This window comes from Notechis scutatus, chromosome Z (genome assembly GCF_049901735.1).
Source record: "Notechis scutatus isolate UNSWTSFEM ecotype Mainland chromosome Z, rNotScu1.2, whole genome shotgun sequence".
NCBI lineage: Eukaryota > Metazoa > Chordata > Lepidosauria > Squamata > Elapidae > Notechis > Notechis scutatus.
In genome coordinates, this window is record NC_142025.1 from 115,304,717 (window position 1) to 115,310,716 (window position 6,000).

Here is a 6,000-nt window from a genome sequence, read left to right on the forward strand (position 1 = left end):
TGGAACATAGAATGTCATAAAGCTATTGTTTGCTTATGATGCAACAAAATTCCATCTTTGAAAATGTGAAGCATTAGATTAGAAGTGTGATTGGACACACAAGGAATTTGTCTTTGAAGTATGTGCTCTCAGTGTACATAAAAAGAAAAGACACATTTGTCAAGAATCATAAGGTACAACACTTAATGATAGTCATAGGGTACAAATAAGCAACCAAATCAAATAGTACTAGGAACTATTAGGAAGCCTATTTTATGTCAAAAAGAAAATACTTAGGGAAAAATATATCAAAGTGTGCATAAACCTACAAGAAATGTGGAAATTTCTATCTCGTAATAAGAGCTTCCTGTGACCTGTTTTATAGTGTAAGATTTTTCGAGTGCAGCTCAGAATCTAATAAATCCAATGAAACTCTGAACATGAGGCTACTGATAATCAGCTTTATTTTCTGATCAGAAAGCAAAAACTGGGTGACGTTTCAGTCTCCCACCCTAAACAGCAAGGCAGAGAGAAAGAAAAGCAGGCGCATGCAAAAACGTTTCCTTGAACTTTTATAGATTACACAGCTAGCAAACACCGTAATTGCTCTGGAAACATTATGTCATATCAAGCAAAGCTCATGAAATTTTCTCAGCACTTCTGCAAACAAAGGAACCTTACTTAGATGGATTGGAAAGAAATACATTTAAGCTTCGTTTTTCACATTTTAAGTTACTGGGAAGAATACATTCTAAGTTAGTTACAAGAAGGTGGATGCATTTTGCATTTCTCAAGTAGTTACTTTGCTAAGCTAAGGTTGGCAGTTCACCTAGTAGTTTTTATCTCTGCAATTAGCTAAGCTCCCAGCTCTGCAAGGAAATCAAAGACTGGGTCAGACACACACTGTATATACACTCTGTTTATGCTCCAATCCCTTCATATCCTCCCTTTTAACGGTAATAGGAAGCTTCCTATTGCTGAAACAAGGGTGAATATTGCTGGGGTACTGGTGTCAAAGTAAGGACCTTGGCAGGCTTGTCAAGTCTTCCTGAAACCAAACTGTTATTCCAGAAATTGTGCTAGAAACAACTGATCTTATCACAGATATCAAACAAGGTAATATCATCAAAATCCTTTTCAGGTGAAAAGAGCTGGAGCAATAGTTTGTAGTCATCGCTGTCATATTCTTCTGATGGCAAGACATCGTGACAAATAGAATCCTCAATAACAAATAGAGTTGACAATGCCTCCCAAGGAATAAAACAAGCCAGAGGAGGCAGTGGACACCTCAAATAGTTGAACACTTAGGGTAGTGAAGTTCACTGTGGCTTTAGTCACACACACACAGCTTTTTTTCTTGAGGTGCAGCAATTTCATCAGGCAGTAATAACGCAAAACAAAAAGCAAATTGCTATAAAAGCAAACAGCAGGTAGTCAGGATTCCAGGTCATCAAAAAGGTCTGCAGGTGAAGCTGGGGTTCGTTGCAAATGGAGCTTCAGATTGGTGATGGGTTGACATTGCCACTGGGGTGGTGGAATCTTCTTTATTCTAGAAACGTGGAACCAAGTTTTGATGCCTTCAACTTTAGCCACCGTGGGTGTGCTGAGAAGAACCTGCTGAGGGTTGGACCACTTGGCACTAGAGAAGAGTTCCTTTACTCGAACCCACTCTCCAGGTTGAACACATTGTGGCACTGTTGTTACTGGTGGCAATGCTTCTTGCACCTGTTGGGAAATACGAGACAAAACCTTGGCCAGTTTCTGCAAATATTGTGTTACATATTTATCTCTCCTTCATCCCTTGATATTGACTGGGATGAGAAAGGTCTACCATAGAGCATCTCAAAGGGTGACAGTTTCCACTGTCCTCGAGGTAATGCCCTGATTCTGGTTAAAGCAATGGGCAAGACCTGTGGCCAAGGCAAATGGGTCTCCTGGCATAATTTGTCTAAATGGGACTTTAATGTTCAGTTAAGACATTCTGCGAAAGCCGAAGCTTGGGGTCTGTAGCTGAATGAAGGTGCCAGTTAATCCCTAAGTATTTACTCGCTCCCTGAACTATGTGGGATGTAAAATGTCTACCATTGTCAGATTCTATATTCTTTGGTACTCCAAATCTAGGGATGATTACTTCTATCGTGATTTTGACAACTTCTTTACCTGTTTGTGTGGCTGTGGCGATGGCTTCTGGCCATCCAGTGAACATATCGATTAAGACCAAAAGGTTGTTCTTAGCTCCTTTCTTCGGCATTTCTGTGAAATCAACTTGCCATGCTTCTCCTGAATAGCATGATGTTCTGATATGTCCTTGTGGAATTTTGGCTCCTCTTATGGGGTTATTCTTCTGACATATCTCACACTGATCCATTACTACCTTACACAACCTTCTCACATTCTCATCTCTTCTCTAACCATCTCTTCATTACTCTTGAACCTGCATGAGTGGCCTGCTGGACATGTCTCACTATTGGCCAAGCTAGCTGCCTAGGCAGTTGTACTTTGTCCCTTACTATCCACCAGCCATATTTCCACTGACCATCTGCTTCTAACTTGTCTCTACCATTGTACAAAGGAGGAAAGTAATCAATAGGCTCTCCTGGAATTAATGCAACTACACAGATTGTGGATTCTGGGCCCATGGCAGCCTGTTTAGCCCAATAGTCCACTGCCTTATTGCCCCTAGAGACTAATCCAGAGTCAGTTTGATGTCCATGGCAATGGACGATTGCAAAGGTAGGTGAATAGCTTCCACCAAATCTTCCAGAAGGGGTTTCATCTTTAAAATTTTTCCATCAGCTCCTACATAGCCTCAAGTTTTCCACAAGGTGCCACGGGTATGTGCAGCTAAAAAGGCATATCAGCTATCAGTATATATAGTTACTTGTTGGCCTTCAGCTAAATAGCATGCTTCTTTTTTTAAAGAAAAAACAAACTTTATTGATTATACAACTAAAATAACAAACACATACACAACATAAAAAAAAGGAAAATAAAAAGAAAACGAATAAAAACAAACAATTTCATTATCAACAGTCTGTGGTTCCTTATTTGTTACCATTACTGGTGTCATATTTACAAATAAGTCTTATTGCGAATGTATAATTACTACCTCTATTACAATTTAACAATATTTACTAATATATTTTCTATTTTTCTTCTATCCAATCATAGCAACATTGCCAGCTTTTATAATAAACTGATGATTCTTTATCCTTAAGTGCTAGGGTTCATTTATCCATCTCTGCACAGGCTGTTATTTTCTGAATGATCATTTCCTCTGTTGGAATGTCAGCTTGTTTCCAACACTGTGCGAAGGCTAATCTGGCTGCAGTAAGAATGTGCAATATTATATATTTAGCTTTTTTAGAAAGTTGTCTATTAAATATCCCTAATAGGAAGAATTCTGGTTTTAATTCAATTTGCTCCATCGTTATTTCCTCTAACCATTTTTTAATTCTATGCCAGTATCTTTGGGTTTCAGTGCAGGACCACCACATATGAAAGAATGTTCCGTGTTTCTTTTTACATTTCCAGCAATTTGGATTCATGTTAGGAGACATCTTCGCTATTCTCAAAGGGGAGAGGTACCATCTATAAAACATTTTATAGGCATTTTCTTTATATGTTGCTGATTTTGTGATTTTATTATTCCTGATCCAAACCTTTTCCCATTCTGATAATGTGATGCTATGTCCTATATTTCTACTCCAAGCTATCATGTTGCCTTTGACTACTTCCTCTTCTAATTCTATCTCTAATAGATAATTATAGAATTTGGTTATATTTTTTTTGTCTGGACTTAATAAGATTTTATCTAGTTGTTGTAGCTTACCGTAAATTCCAAAAATTTTCTTTCTTATCCTAACTGTATCCTATTTTGAATTTGCAGGTAAGCCCACTGGTCTACTCGTAGCCCTTGTTCTTGGAGATCCTGCCAAGATTTTAAAATTCCTTGCACATCTAGAAGGTCTTTGAATTTTATCATCTTGTTAAGATCCAAATTATTTGGATGTATCATCGCCTCCATCGTTGAGATCCAAATTGGGATTTTTAGGTAAGTTTTTTTATTTTATTCCAATTAGCCAATAAAGAGTCTCTAATTATATGTCTGTGGAAATAATTCTGTTTGGTTTTTCCGGTGTCCCATAAAAATGCATGCCACCCCCTCTGTAAGTCATGGCCTTCTAGGAATTGGGTTCTTTTATTTGACAAGTTTACCCATTCTTTCAATCAAAGTAAGGAGGCTGCGCTATAGAACAGTTCCCAATTTGGGAGTGTCATACCCCCCCCACCTGCTCTTCATAATTTGCATTGCCTTTAGATTTATCCTCGGTTTTTTGCCTTGCCAAATAAATTTGGTGGTTATCCTATTAAGTTCCACAAAATAATTTTTATGTATTTTTATTGGTATTGTTTGGAATAAATAGATAAATTTAGGAAGAATGTTCATTTTAATAGTAGCAATCCTCCCTAATAGAGAGATTTGCCATTTAAGCCATAGCTCTAAGTCTTTTTTGACTTGTTGTAATAATTTACTATAATTATTTTCCATCAGGGTTTTGCAATGAGCTGTCAGCCAAATTCCTAAGTATTTAATTTTTTTTACCACTTGTAGTCCCATTATCCTTTCCAGTTTTAATTTCTATTTTTCTGTTAGATTTTTAGTTATTAATTTCATTTTTTCCCTATTAATTTTAAGTCCTGCAACTTTCCCAAATTGATCTAACTCTTTCAGTAGTTCTTGACCTGTTTCAATTGAATAAAAAACAATTGTATAAAATTGTATAAAAAACAAACAAAACCATATCGTCCACAAATGACTGCAGTTTGTATTCTTCTTTCTTAATTTTTATCCCTTTTATTCCTGGGTTCTGTGTAATTTGTGTAAGCAATGTTTCCAAAGATAATATGAAGAGCAGGGGAGATAATGGGCATCCCTGCCTAACTCCTTTCTCTATTTTTATTGAGCACGTATACTCTCCGTTAATTATAATATTCACCTTTTGTGAGTCATAAATTGTCACGATGTTTTCGAATTTAGTGCCAAAATTCATATTGTAAATTTGTTGAATTAGAAATTGCCAGTTTAGGTTGTCAAAGGCCTTCTATGCATCCAAGAATACAAGGGCTATTTGTTTTTCTGGATGGGCTTTGTAGTATTCCAAGACATTTAACACTATTCTTAAATTGTTCATAATTTGTCTATTGGGAAGAAATCCGTTTTGATCTTTATGTATATATTCATTCAGTATTTTTTTAGTCTATTTGATATAATTGTAGTAAATATTTTATAATCAGTATTTAACAGAGAGATTGGTCTATAATTTTGTATGAGTAATGAATCTGAGTCTTCTTTCGGGATCAACGAGATCAGTGTCTCCTTCCATGAACCTGGTATTCTAGCTGCAAGTAGAACCTCATTATATACTTCCACCATGAGAGGTGCTATTTGTTCTCCTATTTTCTTGTATAGTTCCCCTGGAATCTTATCAGGTCCTGGGGTTTTATTGTTCTTTTGATTTTCTATTGCTGTTTTTAACTCAGGCCACATAATCTCTCTAATTAACATTTCCTTCATCTCCTCCCCAATTATTTTATCTTTTGTTGCACCCAAATAGTTTCTTATCATGTCCTCATTTGCCTCCTTTTTATAAAGGTCTTCAAAAAATTTACATGCAAATTCTTTTTTCTGGTCTATTCCCTGTTGGGCATCCCCATTTTCATCTATTAATTGGTAAATCAATCTTTTCTGTTTCTCTTTTTTAAGTTTATAGGACAACCATCTTCCTGGTTTATTGGCCTGTTCAAAGTATATCTATCTAACTATATTCAACTTTGAAACCATTCCTTCCTGTTCAATTAAATTTAATTTGTGTTTAGTTATTATCATCTGGTTTTGCAATTTACAATCTTTTGGGGTGTTTTGTAACTGGATTTCTAATTCTTTAATTCTTTGTTTTAATTTGTTTTGTTGGGCATATTTTTCTTTATTTCTCCTAGCAATGTATGATATCGTTGTGC